A 26,062-nucleotide genomic window follows, 5' to 3' on the forward strand; every position below is an offset into this window, starting at 1 on the left:
TGAGCTGGTGAGTGTTCCCTCCCTATTTATAGTCCTGCTGTGAGGGAGAGGGGAGGGGGGAGTGGGGGAGTGGCTATGATCAGTGTGTGAGCTGGTTTGTTCAAATGGTGTTTTAATCGTATTTTAATGTGTATTTTTTGCTTTTAATATATTTAATCATCCTGTTGAAATAATTAAGCGTTTGTTTTGTTAGAAAAATTATTTGTTATGAGTATTTATTATCAAACTTATTTATTTGACTTCCTATGTGGTTTGGATGTTACTTCAAGTGTGTTTGTTCAAGTTGTTTTATAAGTAACTATTTAAGTCATATCTGCGTGGGTTTATTATTTTTATAAGTGTGTAAGGAGTAATTGTTGGTGTCCTTATGGAGTGTTTGTTATTTTGCTGAGTCATTTTGGGTCTAAAATGTTATGACAGGCTGTGTTATTCGAGATAAATTGTATTCCTCATTTTTAATCCTCTTATTAAATGAGTTGGATTATTTCTGTAAGATATAAATCAGTGTGTTGAATCGTCTTAAGCCTCAAATAATGTTAGCAATGTTATTAATTGTCAGATAATCCTGGTTTTTAAGTTGTGTTTGTATGGATTCCTTTGATCCTGCTTTAGATAAATGTTAGAAATGAATTGGCTGTGTTTGAAGTAGTTTTAAACGCGAGGGTGTGTGACGTCATCGTCGCGGTGCTTCCGCGATTTACTTCCTGTTTTGTTCGTGGCTCCGGTGACGTCATCATCTCGGCAAACTCCGTCTCTCTGCTTTGTTTTTCGAGCTGGAGTGATTGAATTAACTGGTATGCAGCCCTGTGAATTCCCCTGTTGATCCAGAGGTGTTGGGATAGGATGTTAGGTAAGTATTGTGTGTTTGTTTTGGATGTTAGTCTGAGAATCATGTAAAGTTGTGGATAAGTGTGCCCCTTTGTTTACAAATCGTCCTTTGAGTCTTTGTAACTAATGTTAGAGTGATGAGAGAGGAGGGGAGCTATTATGTATCAGATATTCTCTAAGTTTGTATCGAGTTTTCCTTTTTTGTATCATTATTCACTCCACTCTCTGTGGGGGATTTATATCTGTGTTGAGAGGATCTTGTATGTATGTATGAGTGTGTAGATATAGTCTGGGCTTACTTTTAATTAGGTTTTATGTGATGGGGACTGTATTAAGCATTAAAATTATGTTATTAGTTGTGTATTTACAGGACTGTGTCGTGGTGGAGAGTCGGATTTCGGGATTTCATCTCATCGGACCCAAAGTTCAGAGACGTGGCACGAGCTTGGTTAGGGGAACGAAAAATCCAAAGGCCAGACTGTGTCCGGCCTTGGTTGTGCATTGTCCTACATTTCAACTGACCGCTTCGGATTCCATTTCGACTTCCTCCTTCGTCCAGACCCTCCTCCACTCCTGTTTCTCATTGTTGAATATCATGCTGTTTTATGTATTTTTTGTGAATAAATAAATAATTGTTTTATTTTTTGTTTTTTATTTTTTGATTACTTTGTTTATTTAATTTGTTTATTTGTTTAAAATTAGGTGTGTGTCTTTTATTTGTGTTTTTATTGTTTTATGTGTGCGTGTGTGTGCTTTTTTGTGTCCCTTCGTATATTTACTTTTGTGTTAAGATTCGAGTTAGGGTTTGTCGCGCCGTCCCCCGTGTTTGGGGTATGGTTCCTGTGATTTCAGGTCGTATTAAGAGGGGTTTTAGTGTCAGGGTTACTGACTTTAGGGTTAGGGTGAGTGTAGGGGTTGGGGTTGCATTTTAATTTTTGAAACTTAGGGTTAGTCGCGTAGTCCCCTGAGTCGCTGTGTTTTTAGGTATGATTCACGTAGTTCAGGGCTGCATAAAAATGAATTTTAATTTTAATGTTCAGAGCTGCATAAAAATGAATTTTAATTTTAATGTTAGGGTTACTGACCGTAGGGTTACTGACCGTAGGGTTCCTGGCCGTAGGGTTGGGGTGAGTGTTGGGGTTGCGTTTTGGTTTATGGGAATAGGGTTAGTGGTCGCGTCAGGGTTACCGTCTATGGGGTTGGGGTGAGTGTTGGTGTTGGGTTGTCGTAATCGAAAATTAGGGTTCATCCCGGAGCTCTCCGTGTTTTAGGTTTTGCTGTTTGTTTTTAGTTTTCATTTAGGCCCCTTGGATACACCGTGTCCAATCGCTTGATCCATATTCTTTCAAACCTTAACCTCTCCCGTAATGACCAAAAGGGGCTTGACTGTAAGGCGGTAACCCTGAGGGCTGAGAGTCCATGCATTACAAAATGCTTAACTAATAATTTGCGTTTTTCGATTTTGTTACGTATGTTGTATGTGTGTTGATATGTTCGTAATGAGAGTTGATTCTTAGTTTGTCCAACGTATTGTTTGTGGCATTTCGTACAATAAATTAAGTAGATGCAGTTGCATACCCCCGCCGATGTGTTGCGTTGTGTTTCGTAAATGTTTTTGTTTGTTTTGTTCTGGACCCACCGTCTCACCGTGTAGTGTTTGTGCGCTTCCGCTCTTGTCGGTTTTTGTTGTTGGCTGGTTTTGCTACTGACCAGTGTGTCTAGTAAGTTTTTGTTTCTCTTAAAGGCCGCGATTGGTCTGTGTTTCTGTATAAAACGTGTGGGTTCGATGAATTTGTTGAAGTTTTCTTTTGTTGCTCTATTAAGTTGTTTACTCTGTTGTGAGTAAAATGTGACGAGGGGGATTATTTTGTTGCGTGTGTTTGTTGTTGTTGTTGGGTTTGCGATAGATTGTTGAAATGTTTTGAAAATTTTCCGAAGGTATGTGCGTCCGTATCCCCGTTTTTTAAGTGCCTTAAAGAGGGTTTTAACTGCCATTTTAAAGTCTGTCTCTTGAGAAGATATTCTGTAAAATCTAAGGATTTGTGACTTGATTACTCCCCGAAATGTGTGCTTAGGGTGAAAGCTAGACTTGTGTAGTAGCGAGTGTGTGTCTGTGGGTTTGAAGTAAACTTTGTAGTCCAATTGGTTTTGTTTCTCAAATTTTGGTCCTTTGTATGTGACTACGTCCAAGAAGTTCACTTGTTGGTCGTTGATCTCAAACTTGATTGTGATGGAACTTTGATGATTGTTCAAGTGTGTTGTGAATCTTTGAAATTCCTCTCGGCCGTATGTCCATACTCCCCAAATATCGTCTAGGAATCTGTAATATGCGAATGGTTTTAAGGGAAAATTAGTTAGTGCGGAGTGCTCCCAAGCTGCCATGAATATGTTTGCGTAAGAGGGTGCGAATTTTTTGCCCATGGCGGTGCCCTTTGTTTGCAGATAGAATTTCGAGTTAAATTCAAAGTCGTTTTTGGTGAGATTGATTTCTAATAGTTTGATTATATACTCATCGGGTCTTTTGGGGTCCGGAAAACGCTTGAAGCAATCTTGCACAGCCGATATTCCGGCCTGTGTTTCGATGTTTGTGTAGAGACTGTCTATGTCGATAGTAAAAAGGAGGGCGTCCGTGGGGATTGTTAGATTTTTGGTCTTTTGTATGAAATCGTATGTGTCTCGTAAATAACTGGCGTGTCGCTGTGAGATGGGGTTTAAAAAATATTCTATATATTCGGCTGTATAGTATGATTCGCTATCACAGTCCGATACTATTGGACGGCCTGGTGGTATCTTATGTGGCCTACTCCAGTCTTTCGGGTCTTTGTGAATTTTGGGCAGTAGATAAAATCTCCTTGGCCTGGGAGTGCCCGATCCCATTAAATAAGTTTTTTGGTCCCCGCTGATAATCTTTTTTTCGCACATTTCTTCAAGTATTTCTTTGATTTCTAGTCTCGTTTGGGGGTATATGGGTTCGTTCAAGGGGCTATAGTGTTCTTGTTTGTTAAGTTGTCGATGCCCCTCCCATAAATAGTCCGTTTTGTCCATGAGTACGACCGCGTTTCCTTTGTCCGCAGGTTTGATTACCAACTGGTGATTGCCGTGTAGGTTTTTAATAGCTATTCTTTCATTCTTTGTGAGATTTTCTTCTTCTGACCGGCCCCAATCGAGATGTTTGTACGCGTAATAGTCTGCTTTGATCAATGAGTTGATTTGCGGGGGTAAACTGGATAGTGCTGGAGTCCAATCGGAGTTGTGCGTGAATGGTAGTTTCTGTTTTTGTCTTTTTTTGCCCTCAAAGTATACTTCTAATTTTATTCGTCTGTGATAAGTCTGTAAGCTATGTAATAATTCGATCTTTTGTGTGGTTCTTTTAGTTGAGGGAATGAACGAAAGGCCTTTCCGTAATGTTTCCGTTTGATCTTGGGTTAGTATTACCGTCGATAAATTGACTATGCGTTTGTCTGAGTCCCCTGTTGGGATATTTGGCCTTCCAAGTCTAAAAAATACATCCAGTGTTCTAAAAGTGCTCGGGCCGTACCGGCGGTCCAGTGGATCATGTCGTTCTCTACCCTGAAATCCCTGGATGGTAATGCTGATACATGATGAAGATTGTCCCTGATGTATTTGTTCATGGCCGTGAGATGTGCTTTTTCTTCTTCTGGTAGTGTTTGGCTAAAGTTAATGAGTGGTACGATGATCTCCGTGTGTGGTAAGCGAGCGCGTGCTGTTTTGTATGTTCTGAGTATTTCCTTTTCTGTGGTTGAGATGCACCTTTGTGTACGATTATTGATACCGAACGAGAGCATCAGTACTTCGGGTTCCATTGCGATCGTTGCTTTTTCCACCAAATAACCGGCGTGTTGGAATTTGGCTCCCGGGAAGCTATCCACCTGGAGCTCTACTATATCAAAAGACGGGATCCTTGCTACGTTAGAGTCGCCGATTATCACACATCTCTTTTTTAGGTTGAGGCTCCAGTCTATGTGTTTTTTGTCTGTCTTGATGTGTTTGTAAGGTCTGCCCACCGATTTTGGTGTGGAGGGGGTCACGAGTGTGTGTGTGTCCTTTCTTGGTGTGGCGAGCGCTGTCGATGTGTTCTCAGTGTCGTGTGTGGTATTTTCGGTTTCTTCGGTTCGTGTACTGTCTCTCTGTTCGTTTTCGGTCTCCAATGTAGGGGATGTTCTATGTGCTGCGTTGACTGTATATGTGGCGTAGTCGTCATCCGTTGAGTCCTCCGAGTATAAACTGGGGGAGGTGGCTCTGTCTACATGTGTAGTGGGAGGTCTTGTAGTCGCCGTCGTGTCTGAGGTGTGTCTAGACTGCCCAGTTGTGTCTTCCTTTTCGTTCGTTTTGTTCTTCTCGACAATTGTGTGTGTGCTAAGTTGTTCGTGGGTTGTTTTTGGCTGTTCGGTGGGGGCTTTTTGTTCGGCGGTCTGTTTGTTTTGTGGTGTTTCGATGTCCACCAAGAGGTCAGTGTTAAGTCTGCGTGCTGTTCTTTGTGGTAGTGGTTTTGTTGTGTGTATGATTGTAGGCGTAATGCCTGCTGGGGGTGCGAGTGGTGGGAATTCTTCGTCGAAAGACCAGTCGCCCCTGCTGGGAGGAGGGGCGGCTGGCGAAGTCTGTACATGTACGTGTTGTGCCCCTGATTTTGCCCTTGTCGCTGGCGGATCATCTTTACGTTTGTGTGTTCGTGCGTGCGTTTGATTTGTGTTTGGGGCTGGTGGATCTCCGTTTTCGGTGTCTCTCGATGTGTTGCGTTCGTTAGTTTCGGTAAGGAATGTTTCTATTTTTTCGAATGTTGTGGGTTGTATTTTATTTTGTAGGTTTTTGTTGGCCCATCTGGTCGCTATGTCGAGTGCGTGTGGCCAATCCGCTCTGTCGGTGTGCGCTATGAGCTCACGCTTCTTCTGTTGGATGAGGAGCTGGTAATGTTCTCGTAGGATAAGTTGTGTCGTGTACATCCAATTGCGTGCGTTGCCCGTCAATCTCTCGTTTACTCTTTCGTTGGGTAGTAATGGTTTAATCGTGGTGATCAGGTGTGTTTGCAGTCTTTTAAATGTGATGGGTGTGTCGCTTTCTTTTTGTACGTCAATGTTTTTTAATTGGTGTTCCAAGCGAAGGAGATCGTAAACCAGTTTAATCGTGTTTTTGAGCTTCGGTGTTGCGGGCGTATATGCAGATGGGGTAGGATCGCTCGGTTGTGTAAAATATCTCTGGGGTCTTGTTCGCGGTCCCTTTTGTGGCCGTTCTCTCTTGTTGTTTTGTTCGTTACGCCACCTTGGTGTATATTCTGTCCCGTTACCGTCCCTGGAGTAATGTTTGCGTTGAAGGGGACCGTCTGTGCGTGGAGTGTCATCGTGATAGTAAGTCGTTCTTTGTCTGTTTATGTTATGTGGAGTTTCGCGTCTCGTGAAGACCGGGCGAGGCGGTTGGGCGTTTCTGTTGTAGGGAACCCCCTGTGTGTCGTATTGAACGTTTCTGAATTGTCTTTGTCTCTGTGGGAAGTTTGTGTTTTTAGAGTGCGTGTTATTATTTCTGTATCTCCACGTATCGTTGTCTAATTCTACTCTATTTTCTTGTCTTTTGTATTGGGAATTTATAAATTGTCTTTCTCTGTATGGGAGTTCTGCGTTTTTGTAGTGATGTGTGTCACTTCTTGTGTATCTCCATGTGTCGTCGTCTTCACGTGTGATCAGTGCACGTGGTCTGATGTCTTGTCTAGGTTGGGTGTTGTTGTATTGTCTGTACTGATATGTGAAATTGTTGAAACGATGGTGCTCGTCTTGGGCCCCATCGTTTATCCATCTAGTATCTCTAGTAGTCCGGAAACGGACTGTTGGGTGGAAATCATTGTCATGAACACGGTGCGGGCCGGCGTGAACGTCCCACCGCAAGCGGTTGGTGTTCTCACTCCGTTGCTCGTGACTTTGATTTCGAGTACTTTGTTGTACTGCATTGTTCCTAGAAATATATTGGTGTGCTGTGTTAGTGGGATAATCCCAGATCCTAACTCGTTCTCTTGGAGTTAGTCTGGCTCTGTATTCATTAAAGTATCTGTACATCTTTTTTTGTTTTTTGAAAGCTTTGTAGTTTTCTATTTTTTTCTAAATATTTTTTCCTAATTCTATTTTCTAAATCTATAAGGAATTCCTAAAAATCGACGTTCAATGCGTAGCTACGTTTCGAAGTGTATATTTCTTCCTCAGGCTGTGTGCAAGAACGTCGGATTTGTATAGAAGATCAGTGTCTGTGAGTGTCCAAAGAGAGCAGCTTCACAAATGGTGAGCTGGTGAGTGTTCCCTCCCTATTTATAGTCCTGCTGTGAGGGAGAGGGGAGGGGGGAGTGGGGGAGTGGCTATGATCAGTGTGTGAGCTGGTTTGTTCAAATGGTGTTTTAATCGTATTTTAATGTGTATTTTTTGCTTTTAATATATTTAATCATCCTGTTGAAATAATTAAGCGTTTGTTTTGTTAGAAAAATTATTTGTTATGAGTATTTATTATCAAACTTATTTATTTGACTTCCTATGTGGTTTGGATGTTACTTCAAGTGTGTTTGTTCAAGTTGTTTTATAAGTAACTATTTAAGTCATATCTGCGTGGGTTTATTATTTTTATAAGTGTGTAAGGAGTAATTGTTGGTGTCCTTATGGAGTGTTTGTTATTTTGCTGAGTCATTTTGGGTCTAAAATGTTATGACAGGCTGTGTTATTCGAGATAAATTGTATTCCTCATTTTTAATCCTCTTATTAAATGAGTTGGATTATTTCTGTAAGATATAAATCAGTGTGTTGAATCGTCTTAAGCCTCAAATAATGTTAGCAATGTTATTAATTGTCAGATAATCCTGGTTTTTAAGTTGTGTTTGTATGGATTCCTTTGATCCTGCTTTAGATAAATGTTAGAAATGAATTGGCTGTGTTTGAAGTAGTTTTAAACGCGAGGGTGTGTGACGTCATCGTCGCGGTGCTTCCGCGATTTACTTCCTGTTTTGTTCGTGGCTCCGGTGACGTCATCATCTCGGCAAACTCCGTCTCTCTGCTTTGTTTTTCGAGCTGGAGTGATTGAATTAACTGGTATGCAGCCCTGTGAATTCCCCTGTTGATCCAGAGGTGTTGGGATAGGATGTTAGGTAAGTATTGTGTGTTTGTTTTGGATGTTAGTCTGAGAATCATGTAAAGTTGTGGATAAGTGTGCCCCTTTGTTTACAAATCGTCCTTTGAGTCTTTGTAACTAATGTTAGAGTGATGAGAGAGGAGGGGAGCTATTATGTATCAGATATTCTCTAAGTTTGTATCGAGTTTTCCTTTTTTGTATCATTATTCACTCCACTCTCTGTGGGGGATTTATATCTGTGTTGAGAGGATCTTGTATGTATGTATGAGTGTGTAGATATAGTCTGGGCTTACTTTTAATTAGGTTTTATGTGATGGGGACTGTATTAAGCATTAAAATTATGTTATTAGTTGTGTATTTACAGGACTGTGTCGTGGTGGAGAGTCGGATTTCGGGATTTCATCTCATCGGACCCAAAGTTCAGAGACGTGGCACGAGCTTGGTTAGGGGAACGAAAAATCCAAAGGCCAGACTGTGTCCGGCCTTGGTTGTGCATTGTCCTACATTTCAACTGACCGCTTCGGATTCCATTTCGACTTCCTCCTTCGTCCAGACCCTCCTCCACTCCTGTTTCTCATTGTTGAATATCATGCTGTTTTATGTATTTTTTGTGAATAAATAAATAATTGTTTTATTTTTTGTTTTTTATTTTTTGATTACTTTGTTTATTTAATTTGTTTATTTGTTTAAAATTAGGTGTGTGTCTTTTATTTGTGTTTTTATTGTTTTATGTGTGCGTGTGTGTGCTTTTTTGTGTCCCTTCGTATATTTACTTTTGTGTTAAGATTCGAGTTAGGGTTTGTCGCGCCGTCCCCCGTGTTTGGGGTATGGTTCCTGTGATTTCAGGTCGTATTAAGAGGGGTTTTAGTGTCAGGGTTACTGACTTTAGGGTTAGGGTGAGTGTAGGGGTTGGGGTTGCATTTTAATTTTTGAAACTTAGGGTTAGTCGCGTAGTCCCCTGAGTCGCTGTGTTTTTAGGTATGATTCACGTAGTTCAGGGCTGCATAAAAATGAATTTTAATTTTAATGTTCAGAGCTGCATAAAAATGAATTTTAATTTTAATGTTAGGGTTACTGACCGTAGGGTTACTGACCGTAGGGTTCCTGGCCGTAGGGTTGGGGTGAGTGTTGGGGTTGCGTTTTGGTTTATGGGAATAGGGTTAGTGGTCGCGTCAGGGTTACCGTCTATGGGGTTGGGGTGAGTGTTGGTGTTGGGTTGTCGTAATCGAAAATTAGGGTTCATCCCGGAGCTCTCCGTGTTTTAGGTTTTGCTGTTTGTTTTTAGTTTTCATTTAGGCCCCTTGGATACACCGTGTCCAATCGCTTGATCCATATTCTTTCAAACCTTAACCTCTCCCGTAATGACCAAAAGGGGCTTGACTGTAAGGCGGTAACCCTGAGGGCTGAGAGTCCATGCATTACAAAATGCTTAACTAATAATTTGCGTTTTTCGATTTTGTTACGTATGTTGTATGTGTGTTGATATGTTCGTAATGAGAGTTGATTCTTAGTTTGTCCAACGTATTGTTTGTGGCATTTCGTACAATAAATTAAGTAGATGCAGTTGCATACCCCCGCCGATGTGTTGCGTTGTGTTTCGTAAATGTTTTTGTTTGTTTTGTTCTGGACCCACCGTCTCACCGTGTAGTGTTTGTGCGCTTCCGCTCTTGTCGGTTTTTGTTGTTGGCTGGTTTTGCTACTGACCAGTGTGTCTAGTAAGTTTTTGTTTCTCTTAAAGGCCGCGATTGGTCTGTGTTTCTGTATAAAACGTGTGGGTTCGATGAATTTGTTGAAGTTTTCTTTTGTTGCTCTATTAAGTTGTTTACTCTGTTGTGAGTAAAATGTGACGAGGGGGATTATTTTGTTGCGTGTGTTTGTTGTTGTTGTTGGGTTTGCGATAGATTGTTGAAATGTTTTGAAAATTTTCCGAAGGTATGTGCGTCCGTATCCCCGTTTTTTAAGTGCCTTAAAGAGGGTTTTAACTGCCATTTTAAAGTCTGTCTCTTGAGAAGATATTCTGTAAAATCTAAGGATTTGTGACTTGATTACTCCCCGAAATGTGTGCTTAGGGTGAAAGCTAGACTTGTGTAGTAGCGAGTGTGTGTCTGTGGGTTTGAAGTAAACTTTGTAGTCCAATTGGTTTTGTTTCTCAAATTTTGGTCCTTTGTATGTGACTACGTCCAAGAAGTTCACTTGTTGGTCGTTGATCTCAAACTTGATTGTGATGGAACTTTGATGATTGTTCAAGTGTGTTGTGAATCTTTGAAATTCCTCTCGGCCGTATGTCCATACTCCCCAAATATCGTCTAGGAATCTGTAATATGCGAATGGTTTTAAGGGAAAATTAGTTAGTGCGGAGTGCTCCCAAGCTGCCATGAATATGTTTGCGTAAGAGGGTGCGAATTTTTTGCCCATGGCGGTGCCCTTTGTTTGCAGATAGAATTTCGAGTTAAATTCAAAGTCGTTTTTGGTGAGATTGATTTCTAATAGTTTGATTATATACTCATCGGGTCTTTTGGGGTCCGGAAAACGCTTGAAGCAATCTTGCACAGCCGATATTCCGGCCTGTGTTTCGATGTTTGTGTAGAGACTGTCTATGTCGATAGTAAAAAGGAGGGCGTCCGTGGGGATTGTTAGATTTTTGGTCTTTTGTATGAAATCGTATGTGTCTCGTAAATAACTGGCGTGTCGCTGTGAGATGGGGTTTAAAAAATATTCTATATATTCGGCTGTATAGTATGATTCGCTATCACAGTCCGATACTATTGGACGGCCTGGTGGTATCTTATGTGGCCTACTCCAGTCTTTCGGGTCTTTGTGAATTTTGGGCAGTAGATAAAATCTCCTTGGCCTGGGAGTGCCCGATCCCATTAAATAAGTTTTTTGGTCCCCGCTGATAATCTTTTTTTCGCACATTTCTTCAAGTATTTCTTTGATTTCTAGTCTCGTTTGGGGGTATATGGGTTCGTTCAAGGGGCTATAGTGTTCTTGTTTGTTAAGTTGTCGATGCCCCTCCCATAAATAGTCCGTTTTGTCCATGAGTACGACCGCGTTTCCTTTGTCCGCAGGTTTGATTACCAACTGGTGATTGCCGTGTAGGTTTTTAATAGCTATTCTTTCATTCTTTGTGAGATTTTCTTCTTCTGACCGGCCCCAATCGAGATGTTTGTACGCGTAATAGTCTGCTTTGATCAATGAGTTGATTTGCGGGGGTAAACTGGATAGTGCTGGAGTCCAATCGGAGTTGTGCGTGAATGGTAGTTTCTGTTTTTGTCTTTTTTTGCCCTCAAAGTATACTTCTAATTTTATTCGTCTGTGATAAGTCTGTAAGCTATGTAATAATTCGATCTTTTGTGTGGTTCTTTTAGTTGAGGGAATGAACGAAAGGCCTTTCCGTAATGTTTCCGTTTGATCTTGGGTTAGTATTACCGTCGATAAATTGACTATGCGTTTGTCTGAGTCCCCTGTTGGGATATTTGGCCTTCCAAGTCTAAAAAATACATCCAGTGTTCTAAAAGTGCTCGGGCCGTACCGGCGGTCCAGTGGATCATGTCGTTCTCTACCCTGAAATCCCTGGATGGTAATGCTGATACATGATGAAGATTGTCCCTGATGTATTTGTTCATGGCCGTGAGATGTGCTTTTTCTTCTTCTGGTAGTGTTTGGCTAAAGTTAATGAGTGGTACGATGATCTCCGTGTGTGGTAAGCGAGCGCGTGCTGTTTTGTATGTTCTGAGTATTTCCTTTTCTGTGGTTGAGATGCACCTTTGTGTACGATTATTGATACCGAACGAGAGCATCAGTACTTCGGGTTCCATTGCGATCGTTGCTTTTTCCACCAAATAACCGGCGTGTTGGAATTTGGCTCCCGGGAAGCTATCCACCTGGAGCTCTACTATATCAAAAGACGGGATCCTTGCTACGTTAGAGTCGCCGATTATCACACATCTCTTTTTTAGGTTGAGGCTCCAGTCTATGTGTTTTTTGTCTGTCTTGATGTGTTTGTAAGGTCTGCCCACCGATTTTGGTGTGGAGGGGGTCACGAGTGTGTGTGTGTCCTTTCTTGGTGTGGCGAGCGCTGTCGATGTGTTCTCAGTGTCGTGTGTGGTATTTTCGGTTTCTTCGGTTCGTGTACTGTCTCTCTGTTCGTTTTCGGTCTCCAATGTAGGGGATGTTCTATGTGCTGCGTTGACTGTATATGTGGCGTAGTCGTCATCCGTTGAGTCCTCCGAGTATAAACTGGGGGAGGTGGCTCTGTCTACATGTGTAGTGGGAGGTCTTGTAGTCGCCGTCGTGTCTGAGGTGTGTCTAGACTGCCCAGTTGTGTCTTCCTTTTCGTTCGTTTTGTTCTTCTCGACAATTGTGTGTGTGCTAAGTTGTTCGTGGGTTGTTTTTGGCTGTTCGGTGGGGGCTTTTTGTTCGGCGGTCTGTTTGTTTTGTGGTGTTTCGATGTCCACCAAGAGGTCAGTGTTAAGTCTGCGTGCTGTTCTTTGTGGTAGTGGTTTTGTTGTGTGTATGATTGTAGGCGTAATGCCTGCTGGGGGTGCGAGTGGTGGGAATTCTTCGTCGAAAGACCAGTCGCCCCTGCTGGGAGGAGGGGCGGCTGGCGAAGTCTGTACATGTACGTGTTGTGCCCCTGATTTTGCCCTTGTCGCTGGCGGATCATCTTTACGTTTGTGTGTTCGTGCGTGCGTTTGATTTGTGTTTGGGGCTGGTGGATCTCCGTTTTCGGTGTCTCTCGATGTGTTGCGTTCGTTAGTTTCGGTAAGGAATGTTTCTATTTTTTCGAATGTTGTGGGTTGTATTTTATTTTGTAGGTTTTTGTTGGCCCATCTGGTCGCTATGTCGAGTGCGTGTGGCCAATCCGCTCTGTCGGTGTGCGCTATGAGCTCACGCTTCTTCTGTTGGATGAGGAGCTGGTAATGTTCTCGTAGGATAAGTTGTGTCGTGTACATCCAATTGCGTGCGTTGCCCGTCAATCTCTCGTTTACTCTTTCGTTGGGTAGTAATGGTTTAATCGTGGTGATCAGGTGTGTTTGCAGTCTTTTAAATGTGATGGGTGTGTCGCTTTCTTTTTGTACGTCAATGTTTTTTAATTGGTGTTCCAAGCGAAGGAGATCGTAAACCAGTTTAATCGTGTTTTTGAGCTTCGGTGTTGCGGGCGTATATGCAGATGGGGTAGGATCGCTCGGTTGTGTAAAATATCTCTGGGGTCTTGTTCGCGGTCCCTTTTGTGGCCGTTCTCTCTTGTTGTTTTGTTCGTTACGCCACCTTGGTGTATATTCTGTCCCGTTACCGTCCCTGGAGTAATGTTTGCGTTGAAGGGGACCGTCTGTGCGTGGAGTGTCATCGTGATAGTAAGTCGTTCTTTGTCTGTTTATGTTATGTGGAGTTTCGCGTCTCGTGAAGACCGGGCGAGGCGGTTGGGCGTTTCTGTTGTAGGGAACCCCCTGTGTGTCGTATTGAACGTTTCTGAATTGTCTTTGTCTCTGTGGGAAGTTTGTGTTTTTAGAGTGCGTGTTATTATTTCTGTATCTCCACGTATCGTTGTCTAATTCTACTCTATTTTCTTGTCTTTTGTATTGGGAATTTATAAATTGTCTTTCTCTGTATGGGAGTTCTGCGTTTTTGTAGTGATGTGTGTCACTTCTTGTGTATCTCCATGTGTCGTCGTCTTCACGTGTGATCAGTGCACGTGGTCTGATGTCTTGTCTAGGTTGGGTGTTGTTGTATTGTCTGTACTGATATGTGAAATTGTTGAAACGATGGTGCTCGTCTTGGGCCCCATCGTTTATCCATCTAGTATCTCTAGTAGTCCGGAAACGGACTGTTGGGTGGAAATCATTGTCATGAACACGGTGCGGGCCGGCGTGAACGTCCCACCGCAAGCGGTTGGTGTTCTCACTCCGTTGCTCGTGACTTTGATTTCGAGTACTTTGTTGTACTGCATTGTTCCTAGAAATATATTGGTGTGCTGTGTTAGTGGGATAATCCCAGATCCTAACTCGTTCTCTTGGAGTTAGTCTGGCTCTGTATTCATTAAAGTATCTGTACATCTTTTTTTGTTTTTTGAAAGCTTTGTAGTTTTCTATTTTTTTCTAAATATTTTTTCCTAATTCTATTTTCTAAATCTATAAGGAATTCCTAAAAATCGACGTTCAATGCGTAGCTACGTTTCGAAGTGTATATTTCTTCCTCAGGCTGTGTGCAAGAACGTCGGATTTGTATAGAAGATCAGTGTCTGTGAGTGTCCAAAGAGAGCAGCTTCACAAATGGTGAGCTGGTGAGTGTTCCCTCCCTATTTATAGTCCTGCTGTGAGGGAGAGGGGAGGGGGGAGTGGGGGAGTGGCTATGATCAGTGTGTGAGCTGGTTTGTTCAAATGGTGTTTTAATCGTATTTTAATGTGTATTTTTTGCTTTTAATATATTTAATCATCCTGTTGAAATAATTAAGCGTTTGTTTTGTTAGAAAAATTATTTGTTATGAGTATTTATTATCAAACTTATTTATTTGACTTCCTATGTGGTTTGGATGTTACTTCAAGTGTGTTTGTTCAAGTTGTTTTATAAGTAACTATTTAAGTCATATCTGCGTGGGTTTATTATTTTTATAAGTGTGTAAGGAGTAATTGTTGGTGTCCTTATGGAGTGTTTGTTATTTTGCTGAGTCATTTTGGGTCTAAAATGTTATGACAGGCTGTGTTATTCGAGATAAATTGTATTCCTCATTTTTAATCCTCTTATTAAATGAGTTGGATTATTTCTGTAAGATATAAATCAGTGTGTTGAATCGTCTTAAGCCTCAAATAATGTTAGCAATGTTATTAATTGTCAGATAATCCTGGTTTTTAAGTTGTGTTTGTATGGATTCCTTTGATCCTGCTTTAGATAAATGTTAGAAATGAATTGGCTGTGTTTGAAGTAGTTTTAAACGCGAGGGTGTGTGACGTCATCGTCGCGGTGCTTCCGCGATTTACTTCCTGTTTTGTTCGTGGCTCCGGTGACGTCATCATCTCGGCAAACTCCGTCTCTCTGCTTTGTTTTTCGAGCTGGAGTGATTGAATTAACTGGTATGCAGCCCTGTGAATTCCCCTGTTGATCCAGAGGTGTTGGGATAGGATGTTAGGTAAGTATTGTGTGTTTGTTTTGGATGTTAGTCTGAGAATCATGTAAAGTTGTGGATAAGTGTGCCCCTTTGTTTACAAATCGTCCTTTGAGTCTTTGTAACTAATGTTAGAGTGATGAGAGAGGAGGGGAGCTATTATGTATCAGATATTCTCTAAGTTTGTATCGAGTTTTCCTTTTTTGTATCATTATTCACTCCACTCTCTGTGGGGGATTTATATCTGTGTTGAGAGGATCTTGTATGTATGTATGAGTGTGTAGATATAGTCTGGGCTTACTTTTAATTAGGTTTTATGTGATGGGGACTGTATTAAGCATTAAAATTATGTTATTAGTTGTGTATTTACAGGACTGTGTCGTGGTGGAGAGTCGGATTTCGGGATTTCATCTCATCGGACCCAAAGTTCAGAGACGTGGCACGAGCTTGGTTAGGGGAACGAAAAATCCAAAGGCCAGACTGTGTCCGGCCTTGGTTGTGCATTGTCCTACATTTCAACTGACCGCTTCGGATTCCATTTCGACTTCCTCCTTCGTCCAGACCCTCCTCCACTCCTGTTTCTCATTGTTGAATATCATGCTGTTTTATGTATTTTTTGTGAATAAATAAATAATTGTTTTATTTTTTGTTTTTTATTTTTTGATTACTTTGTTTATTTAATTTGTTTATTTGTTTAAAATTAGGTGTGTGTCTTTTATTTGTGTTTTTATTGTTTTATGTGTGCGTGTGTGTGCTTTTTTGTGTCCCTTCGTATATTTACTTTTGTGTTAAGATTCGAGTTAGGGTTTGTCGCGCCGTCCCCCGTGTTTGGGGTATGGTTCCTGTGATTTCAGGTCGTATTAAGAGGGGTTTTAGTGTCAGGGTTACTGACTTTAGGGTTAGGGTGAGTGTAGGGGTTGGGGTTGCATTTTAATTTTTGAAACTTAGGGTTAGTCGCGTAGTCCCCTGAGTCGCTGTGTTTTTAGGTATGATTCACGTAGTTCAGGGCTGCATAAAAATGAATTTTAATTTTAATGTTCAGAGCTGCATAAAAATGAATTTTAATTTTAATGTTAGGGTTACTGACCGTAGGGTTACTGACCGTAGGGTTCCTGGCCGTAGGGTTGGGGTGAGTGTTGGGGTTGCGTTTTGGTTTATGGGAATAGGGTTAGTGGTCGCGTCAGGGTTACCGTCTATGGGGTTGGGGTGAGTGTTGGTGTTGGGTTGTCGTAATCGAAAATTAGGGTTCATCCCGGAGCTCTCCGTGTTTTAGGTTTTGCTGTTTGTTTTTAGTTTTCATTTAGGCCCCTTGGATACACCGTGTCCAATCGCTTGATCCATATTCTTTCAAACCTTAACCTCTCCCGTAATGACCAAAAGGGGCTTGACTGTAAGGCGGTAACCCTGAGGGCTGAGAGTCCATGCATTACAAAATGCTTAACTAATAATTTGCGTTTTTCGATTTTGTTACGTATGTTGTATGTGTGTTGATATGTTCGTAATGAGAGTTGATTCTTAGTTTGTCCAACGTATTGTTTGTGGCATTTCGTACAATAAATTAAGTAGATGCAGTTGCATACCCCCGCCGATGTGTTGCGTTGTGTTTCGTAAATGTTTTTGTTTGTTTTGTTCTGGACCCACCGTCTCACCGTGTAGTGTTTGTGCGCTTCCGCTCTTGTCGGTTTTTGTTGTTGGCTGGTTTTGCTACTGACCAGTGTGTCTAGTAAGTTTTTGTTTCTCTTAAAGGCCGCGATTGGTCTGTGTTTCTGTATAAAACGTGTGGGTTCGATGAATTTGTTGAAGTTTTCTTTTGTTGCTCTATTAAGTTGTTTACTCTGTTGTGAGTAAAATGTGACGAGGGGGATTATTTTGTTGCGTGTGTTTGTTGTTGTTGTTGGGTTTGCGATAGATTGTTGAAATGTTTTGAAAATTTTCCGAAGGTATGTGCGTCCGTATCCCCGTTTTTTAAGTGCCTTAAAGAGGGTTTTAACTGCCATTTTAAAGTCTGTCTCTTGAGAAGATATTCTGTAAAATCTAAGGATTTGTGACTTGATTACTCCCCGAAATGTGTGCTTAGGGTGAAAGCTAGACTTGTGTAGTAGCGAGTGTGTGTCTGTGGGTTTGAAGTAAACTTTGTAGTCCAATTGGTTTTGTTTCTCAAATTTTGGTCCTTTGTATGTGACTACGTCCAAGAAGTTCACTTGTTGGTCGTTGATCTCAAACTTGATTGTGATGGAACTTTGATGATTGTTCAAGTGTGTTGTGAATCTTTGAAATTCCTCTCGGCCGTATGTCCATACTCCCCAAATATCGTCTAGGAATCTGTAATATGCGAATGGTTTTAAGGGAAAATTAGTTAGTGCGGAGTGCTCCCAAGCTGCCMTGAATATGTTTGCGTAAGAGGGTGCGAATTTTTTGCCCATGGCGGTGCCCTTTGTTTGCAGATAGAATTTCGAGTTAAATTCAAAGTCGTTTTTGGTGAGATTGATTTCTAATAGTTTGATTATATACTCATCGGGTCTTTTGGGGTCCGGAAAACGCTTGAAGCAATCTTGCACAGCCGATATTCCGGCCTGTGTTTCGATGTTTGTGTAGAGACTGTCTATGTCGATAGTAAAAAGGAGGGCGTCCGTGGGGATTGTTAGATTTTTGGTCTTTTGTATGAAATCGTATGTGTCTCGTAAATAACTGGCGTGTCGCTGTGAGATGGGGTTTAAAAAATATTCTATATATTCGGCTGTATAGTATGATTCGCTATCACAGTCCGATACTATTGGACGGCCTGGTGGTATCTTATGTGGCCTACTCCAGTCTTTCGGGTCTTTGTGAATTTTGGGCAGTAGATAAAATCTCCTTGGCCTGGGAGTGCCCGATCCCATTAAATAAGTTTTTTGGTCCCCGCTGATAATCTTTTTTTCGCACATTTCTTCAAGTATTTCTTTGATTTCTAGTCTCGTTTGGGGGTATATGGGTTCGTTCAAGGGGCTATAGTGTTCTTGTTTGTTAAGTTGTCGATGCCCCTCCCATAAATAGTCCGTTTTGTCCATGAGTACGACCGCGTTTCCTTTGTCCGCAGGTTTGATTACCAACTGGTGATTGCCGTGTAGGTTTTTAATAGCTATTCTTTCATTCTTTGTGAGATTTTCTTCTTCTGACCGGCCCCAATCGAGATGTTTGTACGCGTAATAGTCTGCTTTGATCAATGAGTTGATTTGCGGGGGTAAACTGGATAGTGCTGGAGTCCAATCGGAGTTGTGCGTGAATGGTAGTTTCTGTTTTTGTCTTTTTTTGCCCTCAAAGTATACTTCTAATTTTATTCGTCTGTGATAAGTCTGTAAGCTATGTAATAATTCGATCTTTTGTGTGGTTCTTTTAGTTGAGGGAATGAACGAAAGGCCTTTCCGTAATGTTTCCGTTTGATCTTGGGTTAGTATTACCGTCGATAAATTGACTATGCGTTTGTCTGAGTCCCCTGTTGGGATATTTGGCCTTCCAAGTCTAAAAAATACATCCAGTGTTCTAAAAGTGCTCGGGCCGTACCGGCGGTCCAGTGGATCATGTCGTTCTCTACCCTGAAATCCCTGGATGGTAATGCTGATACATGATGAAGATTGTCCCTGATGTATTTGTTCATGGCCGTGAGATGTGCTTTTTCTTCTTCTGGTAGTGTTTGGCTAAAGTTAATGAGTGGTACGATGATCTCCGTGTGTGGTAAGCGAGCGCGTGCTGTTTTGTATGTTCTGAGTATTTCCTTTTCTGTGGTTGAGATGCACCTTTGTGTACGATTATTGATACCGAACGAGAGCATCAGTACTTCGGGTTCCATTGCGATCGTTGCTTTTTCCACCAAATAACCGGCGTGTTGGAATTTGGCTCCCGGGAAGCTATCCACCTGGAGCTCTACTATATCAAAAGACGGGATCCTTGCTACGTTAGAGTCGCCGATTATCACACATCTCTTTTTTAGGTTGAGGCTCCAGTCTATGTGTTTTTTGTCTGTCTTGATGTGTTTGTAAGGTCTGCCCACCGATTTTGGTGTGGAGGGGGTCACGAGTGTGTGTGTGTCCTTTCTTGGTGTGGCGAGCGCTGTCGATGTGTTCTCAGTGTCGTGTGTGGTATTTTCGGTTTCTTCGGTTCGTGTACTGTCTCTCTGTTCGTTTTCGGTCTCCAATGTAGGGGATGTTCTATGTGCTGCGTTGACTGTATATGTGGCGTAGTCGTCATCCGTTGAGTCCTCCGAGTATAAACTGGGGGAGGTGGCTCTGTCTACATGTGTAGTGGGAGGTCTTGTAGTCGCCGTCGTGTCTGAGGTGTGTCTAGACTGCCCAGTTGTGTCTTCCTTTTCGTTCGTTTTGTTCTTCTCGACAATTGTGTGTGTGCTAAGTTGTTCGTGGGTTGTTTTTGGCTGTTCGGTGGGGGCTTTTTGTTCGGCGGTCTGTTTGTTTTGTGGTGTTTCGATGTCCACCAAGAGGTCAGTGTTAAGTCTGCGTGCTGTTCTTTGTGGTAGTGGTTTTGTTGTGTGTATGATTGTAGGCGTAATGCCTGCTGGGGGTGCGAGTGGTGGGAATTCTTCGTCGAAAGACCAGTCGCCCCTGCTGGGAGGAGGGGCGGCTGGCGAAGTCTGTACATGTACGTGTTGTGCCCCTGATTTTGCCCTTGTCGCTGGCGGATCATCTTTACGTTTGTGTGTTCGTGCGTGCGTTTGATTTGTGTTTGGGGCTGGTGGATCTCCGTTTTCGGTGTCTCTCGATGTGTTGCGTTCGTTAGTTTCGGTAAGGAATGTTTCTATTTTTTCGAATGTTGTGGGTTGTATTTTATTTTGTAGGTTTTTGTTGGCCCATCTGGTCGCTATGTCGAGTGCGTGTGGCCAATCCGCTCTGTCGGTGTGCGCTATGAGCTCACGCTTCTTCTGTTGGATGAGGAGCTGGTAATGTTCTCGTAGGATAAGTTGTGTCGTGTACATCCAATTGCGTGCGTTGCCCGTCAATCTCTCGTTTACTCTTTCGTTGGGTAGTAATGGTTTAATCGTGGTGATCAGGTGTGTTTGCAGTCTTTTAAATGTGATGGGTGTGTCGCTTTCTTTTTGTACGTCAATGTTTTTTAATTGGTGTTCCAAGCGAAGGAGATCGTAAACCAGTTTAATCGTGTTTTTGAGCTTCGGTGTTGCGGGCGTATATGCAGATGGGGTAGGATCGCTCGGTTGTGTAAAATATCTCTGGGGTCTTGTTCGCGGTCCCTTTTGTGGCCGTTCTCTCTTGTTGTTTTGTTCGTTACGCCACCTTGGTGTATATTCTGTCCCGTTACCGTCCCTGGAGTAATGTTTGCGTTGAAGGGGACCGTCTGTGCGTGGAGTGTCATCGTGATAGTAAGTCGTTCTTTGTCTGTTTATGTTATGTGGAGTTTCGCGTCTCGTGAAGACCGGGCGAGGCGGTTGGGCGTTTCTGTTGTAGGGAACCCCCTGTGTGTCGTATTGAACGTTTCTGAATTGTCTTTGTCTCTGTGGGAAGTTTGTGTTTTTAGAGTGCGTGTTATTATTTCTGTATCTCCACGTATCGTTGTCTAATTCTACTCTATTTTCTTGTCTTTTGTATTGGGAATTTATAAATTGTCTTTCTCTGTATGGGAGTTCTGCGTTTTTGTAGTGATGTGTGTCACTTCTTGTGTATCTCCATGTGTCGTCGTCTTCACGTGTGATCAGTGCACGTGGTCTGATGTCTTGTCTAGGTTGGGTGTTGTTGTATTGTCTGTACTGATATGTGAAATTGTTGAAACGATGGTGCTCGTCTTGGGCCCCATCGTTTATCCATCTAGTATCTCTAGTAGTCCGGAAACGGACTGTTGGGTGGAAATCATTGTCATGAACACGGTGCGGGCCGGCGTGAACGTCCCACCGCAAGCGGTTGGTGTTCTCACTCCGTTGCTCGTGACTTTGATTTCGAGTACTTTGTTGTACTGCATTGTTCCTAGAAATATATTGGTGTGCTGTGTTAGTGGGATAATCCCAGATCCTAACTCGTTCTCTTGGAGTTAGTCTGGCTCTGTATTCATTAAAGTATCTGTACATCTTTTTTTGTTTTTTGAAAGCTTTGTAGTTTTCTATTTTTTTCTAAATATTTTTTCCTAATTCTATTTTCTAAATCTATAAGGAATTCCTAAAAATCGACGTTCAATGCGTAGCTACGTTTCGAAGTGTATATTTCTTCCTCAGGCTGTGTGCAAGAACGTCGGATTTGTATAGAAGATCAGTGTCTGTGAGTGTCCAAAGAGAGCAGCTTCACAAATGGTGAGCTGGTGAGTGTTCCCTCCCTATTTATAGTCCTGCTGTGAGGGAGAGGGGAGGGGGGAGTGGGGGAGTGGCTATGATCAGTGTGTGAGCTGGTTTGTTCAAATGGTGTTTTAATCGTATTTTAATGTGTATTTTTTGCTTTTAATATATTTAATCATCCTGTTGAAATAATTAAGCGTTTGTTTTGTTAGAAAAATTATTTGTTATGAGTATTTATTATCAAACTTATTTATTTGACTTCCTATGTGGTTTGGATGTTACTTCAAGTGTGTTTGTTCAAGTTGTTTTATAAGTAACTATTTAAGTCATATCTGCGTGGGTTTATTATTTTTATAAGTGTGTAAGGAGTAATTGTTGGTGTCCTTATGGAGTGTTTGTTATTTTGCTGAGTCATTTTGGGTCTAAAATGTTATGACAGGCTGTGTTATTCGAGATAAATTGTATTCCTCATTTTTAATCCTCTTATTAAATGAGTTGGATTATTTCTGTAAGATATAAATCAGTGTGTTGAATCGTCTTAAGCCTCAAATAATGTTAGCAATGTTATTAATTGTCAGATAATCCTGGTTTTTAAGTTGTGTTTGTATGGATTCCTTTGATCCTGCTTTAGATAAATGTTAGAAATGAATTGGCTGTGTTTGAAGTAGTTTTAAACGCGAGGGTGTGTGACGTCATCGTCGCGGTGCTTCCGCGATTTACTTCCTGTTTTGTTCGTGGCTCCGGTGACGTCATCATCTCGGCAAACTCCGTCTCTCTGCTTTGTTTTTCGAGCTGGAGTGATTGAATTAACTGGTATGCAGCCCTGTGAATTCCCCTGTTGATCCAGAGGTGTTGGGATAGGATGTTAGGTAAGTATTGTGTGTTTGTTTTGGATGTTAGTCTGAGAATCATGTAAAGTTGTGGATAAGTGTGCCCCTTTGTTTACAAATCGTCCTTTGAGTCTTTGTAACTAATGTTAGAGTGATGAGAGAGGAGGGGAGCTATTATGTATCAGATATTCTCTAAGTTTGTATCGAGTTTTCCTTTTTTGTATCATTATTCACTCCACTCTCTGTGGGGGATTTATATCTGTGTTGAGAGGATCTTGTATGTATGTATGAGTGTGTAGATATAGTCTGGGCTTACTTTTAATTAGGTTTTATGTGATGGGGACTGTATTAAGCATTAAAATTATGTTATTAGTTGTGTATTTACAGGACTGTGTCGTGGTGGAGAGTCGGATTTCGGGATTTCATCTCATCGGACCCAAAGTTCAGAGACGTGGCACGAGCTTGGTTAGGGGAACGAAAAATCCAAAGGCCAGACTGTGTCCGGCCTTGGTTGTGCATTGTCCTACATTTCAACTGACCGCTTCGGATTCCATTTCGACTTCCTCCTTCGTCCAGACCCTCCTCCACTCCTGTTTCTCATTGTTGAATATCATGCTGTTTTATGTATTTTTTGTGAATAAATAAATAATTGTTTTATTTTTTGTTTTTTATTTTTTGATTACTTTGTTTATTTAATTTGTTTATTTGTTTAAAATTAGGTGTGTGTCTTTTATTTGTGTTTTTATTGTTTTATGTGTGCGTGTGTGTGCTTTTTTGTGTCCCTTCGTATATTTACTTTTGTGTTAAGATTCGAGTTAGGGTTTGTCGCGCCGTCCCCCGTGTTTGGGGTATGGTTCCTGTGATTTCAGGTCGTATTAAGAGGGGTTTTAGTGTCAGGGTTACTGACTTTAGGGTTAGGGTGAGTGTAGGGGTTGGGGTTGCATTTTAATTTTTGAAACTTAGGGTTAGTCGCGTAGTCCCCTGAGTCGCTGTGTTTTTAGGTATGATTCACGTAGTTCAGGGCTGCATAAAAATGAATTTTAATTTTAATGTTCAGAGCTGCATAAAAATGAATTTTAATTTTAATGTTAGGGTTACTGACCGTAGGGTTACTGACCGTAGGGTTCCTGGCCGTAGGGTTGGGGTGAGTGTTGGGGTTGCGTTTTGGTTTATGGGAATAGGGTTAGTGGTCGCGTCAGGGTTACCGTCTATGGGGTTGGGGTGAGTGTTGGTGTTGGGTTGTCGTAATCGAAAATTAGGGTTCATCCCGGAGCTCTCCGTGTTTTAGGTTTTGCTGTTTGTTTTTAGTTTTCATTTAGGCCCCTTGGATACACCGTGTCCAATCGCTTGATCCATATTCTTTCAAACCTTAACCTCTCCCGTAATGACCAAAAGGGGCTTGACTGTAAGGCGGTAACCCTGAGGGCTGAGAGTCCATGCATTACAAAATGCTTAACTAATAATTTGCGTTTTTCGATTTTGTTACGTATGTTGTATGTGTGTTGATATGTTCGTAATGAGAGTTGATTCTTAGTTTGTCCAACGTATTGTTTGTGGCATTTCGTACAATAAATTAAGTAGATGCAGTTGCATACCCCCGCCGATGTGTTGCGTTGTGTTTCGTAAATGTTTTTGTTTGTTTTGTTCTGGACCCACCGTCTCACCGTGTAGTGTTTGTGCGCTTCCGCTCTTGTCGGTTTTTGTTGTTGGCTGGTTTTGCTACTGACCAGTGTGTCTAGTAAGTTTTTGTTTCTCTTAAAGGCCGCGATTGGTCTGTGTTTCTGTATAAAACGTGTGGGTTCGATGAATTTGTTGAAGTTTTCTTTTGTTGCTCTATTAAGTTGTTTACTCTGTTGTGAGTAAAATGTGACGAGGGGGATTATTTTGTTGCGTGTGTTTGTTGTTGTTGTTGGGTTTGCGATAGATTGTTGAAATGTTTTGAAAATTTTCCGAAGGTATGTGCGTCCGTATCCCCGTTTTTTAAGTGCCTTAAAGAGGGTTTTAACTGCCATTTTAAAGTCTGTCTCTTGAGAAGATATTCTGTAAAATCTAAGGATTTGTGACTTGATTACTCCCCGAAATGTGTGCTTAGGGTGAAAGCTAGACTTGTGTAGTAGCGAGTGTGTGTCTGTGGGTTTGAAGTAAACTTTGTAGTCCAATTGGTTTTGTTTCTCAAATTTTGGTCCTTTGTATGTGACTACGTCCAAGAAGTTCACTTGTTGGTCGTTGATCTCAAACTTGATTGTGATGGAACTTTGATGATTGTTCAAGTGTGTTGTGAATCTTTGAAATTCCTCTCGGCCGTATGTCCATACTCCCCAAATATCGTCTAGGAATCTGTAATATGCGAATGGTTTTAAGGGAAAATTAGTTAGTGCGGAGTGCTCCCAAGCTGCCCTGAATATGTTTGCGTAAGAGGGTGCGAATTTTTTGCCCATGGCGGTGCCCTTTGTTTGCAGATAGAATTTCGAGTTAAATTCAAAGTCGTTTTTGGTGAGATTGATTTCTAATAGTTTGATTATATACTCATCGGGTCTTTTGGGGTCCGGAAAACGCTTGAAGCAATCTTGCACAGCCGATATTCCGGCCTGTGTTTCGATGTTTGTGTAGAGACTGTCTATGTCGATAGTAAAAAGGAGGGCGTCCGTGGGGATTGTTAGATTTTTGGTCTTTTGTATGAAATCGTATGTGTCTCGTAAATAACTGGCGTGTCGCTGTGAGATGGGGTTTAAAAAATATTCTATATATTCGGCTGTATAGTATGATTCGCTATCACAGTCCGATACTATTGGACGGCCTGGTGGTATCTTATGTGGCCTACTCCAGTCTTTCGGGTCTTTGTGAATTTTGGGCAGTAGATAAAATCTCCTTGGCCTGGGAGTGCCCGATCCCATTAAATAAGTTTTTTGGTCCCCGCTGATAATCTTTTTTTCGCACATTTCTTCAAGTATTTCTTTGATTTCTAGTCTCGTTTGGGGGTATATGGGTTCGTTCAAGGGGCTATAGTGTTCTTGTTTGTTAAGTTGTCGATGCCCCTCCCATAAATAGTCCGTTTTGTCCATGAGTACGACCGCGTTTCCTTTGTCCGCAGGTTTGATTACCAACTGGTGATTGCCGTGTAGGTTTTTAATAGCTATTCTTTCATTCTTTGTGAGATTTTCTTCTTCTGACCGGCCCCAATCGAGATGTTTGTACGCGTAATAGTCTGCTTTGATCAATGAGTTGATTTGCGGGGGTAAACTGGATAGTGCTGGAGTCCAATCGGAGTTGTGCGTGAATGGTAGTTTCTGTTTTTGTCTTTTTTTGCCCTCAAAGTATACTTCTAATTTTATTCGTCTGTGATAAGTCTGTAAGCTATGTAATAATTCGATCTTTTGTGTGGTTCTTTTAGTTGAGGGAATGAACGAAAGGCCTTTCCGTAATGTTTCCGTTTGATCTTGGGTTAGTATTACCGTCGATAAATTGACTATGCGTTTGTCTGAGTCCCCTGTTGGGATATTTGGCCTTCCAAGTCTAAAAAATACATCCAGTGTTCTAAAAGTGCTCGGGCCGTACCGGCGGTCCAGTGGATCATGTCGTTCTCTACCCTGAAATCCCTGGATGGTAATGCTGATACATGATGAAGATTGTCCCTGATGTATTTGTTCATGGCCGTGAGATGTGCTTTTTCTTCTTCTGGTAGTGTTTGGCTAAAGTTAATGAGTGGTACGATGATCTCCGTGTGTGGTAAGCGAGCGCGTGCTGTTTTGTATGTTCTGAGTATTTCCTTTTCTGTGGTTGAGATGCACCTTTGTGTACGATTATTGATACCGAACGAGAGCATCAGTACTTCGGGTTCCATTGCGATCGTTGCTTTTTCCACCAAATAACCGGCGTGTTGGAATTTGGCTCCCGGGAAGCTATCCACCTGGAGCTCTACTA

General features: G+C 41.7%; 4 long non-coding RNA genes across 8 annotated transcripts; all 4 read left to right on the forward strand.

Moving 5' to 3' along the window:
- The first annotated feature begins 711 nt into the window (after nucleotides 1-711).
- LOC141379200 (uncharacterized) lies at nucleotides 712-2,410 on the forward strand. Of its 2 annotated transcripts, none has more exons than XR_012395303.1 (2): nucleotides 712-850; nucleotides 1,185-2,410. It is a non-coding gene; the product is annotated as an uncharacterized lncRNA (long non-coding RNA). The 2 variants fall into 2 exon arrangements; XR_012395304.1 differs by having other exon boundaries at nucleotides 1,199-2,410.
- Nucleotides 2,411-7,821: 5,411 nt separating this feature from the next.
- Nucleotides 7,822-8,580, forward strand: LOC141379195 (uncharacterized). 2 transcript variants are annotated; one of them, XR_012395293.1, is made up of 2 exons: nucleotides 7,822-7,960; nucleotides 8,295-8,580. It is a non-coding gene; the product is annotated as an uncharacterized lncRNA (long non-coding RNA). The 2 variants fall into 2 exon arrangements; XR_012395294.1 differs by having other exon boundaries at nucleotides 8,309-8,580.
- A 6,351-nt stretch (nucleotides 8,581-14,931) lies between these two features.
- On the forward strand, nucleotides 14,932-15,690 carry LOC141379196 (uncharacterized). 2 transcript variants are annotated; one of them, XR_012395295.1, is made up of 2 exons: nucleotides 14,932-15,070; nucleotides 15,405-15,690. It is a non-coding gene; the product is annotated as an uncharacterized lncRNA (long non-coding RNA). The 2 variants fall into 2 exon arrangements; XR_012395296.1 differs by having other exon boundaries at nucleotides 15,419-15,690.
- A 6,351-nt stretch (nucleotides 15,691-22,041) lies between these two features.
- Nucleotides 22,042-23,740, forward strand: LOC141379197 (uncharacterized). Of its 2 annotated transcripts, none has more exons than XR_012395297.1 (2): nucleotides 22,042-22,180; nucleotides 22,515-23,740. It is a non-coding gene; the product is annotated as an uncharacterized lncRNA (long non-coding RNA). The 2 variants fall into 2 exon arrangements; XR_012395298.1 differs by having other exon boundaries at nucleotides 22,529-23,740.
- Nucleotides 23,741-26,062: the final 2,322 nt, after the last annotated feature.

This window comes from Danio rerio, chromosome 19, assembly GCF_049306965.1.
Source record: "Danio rerio strain Tuebingen ecotype United States chromosome 19, GRCz12tu, whole genome shotgun sequence".
Taxonomy (NCBI): domain Eukaryota; kingdom Metazoa; phylum Chordata; class Actinopteri; order Cypriniformes; family Danionidae; genus Danio; species Danio rerio.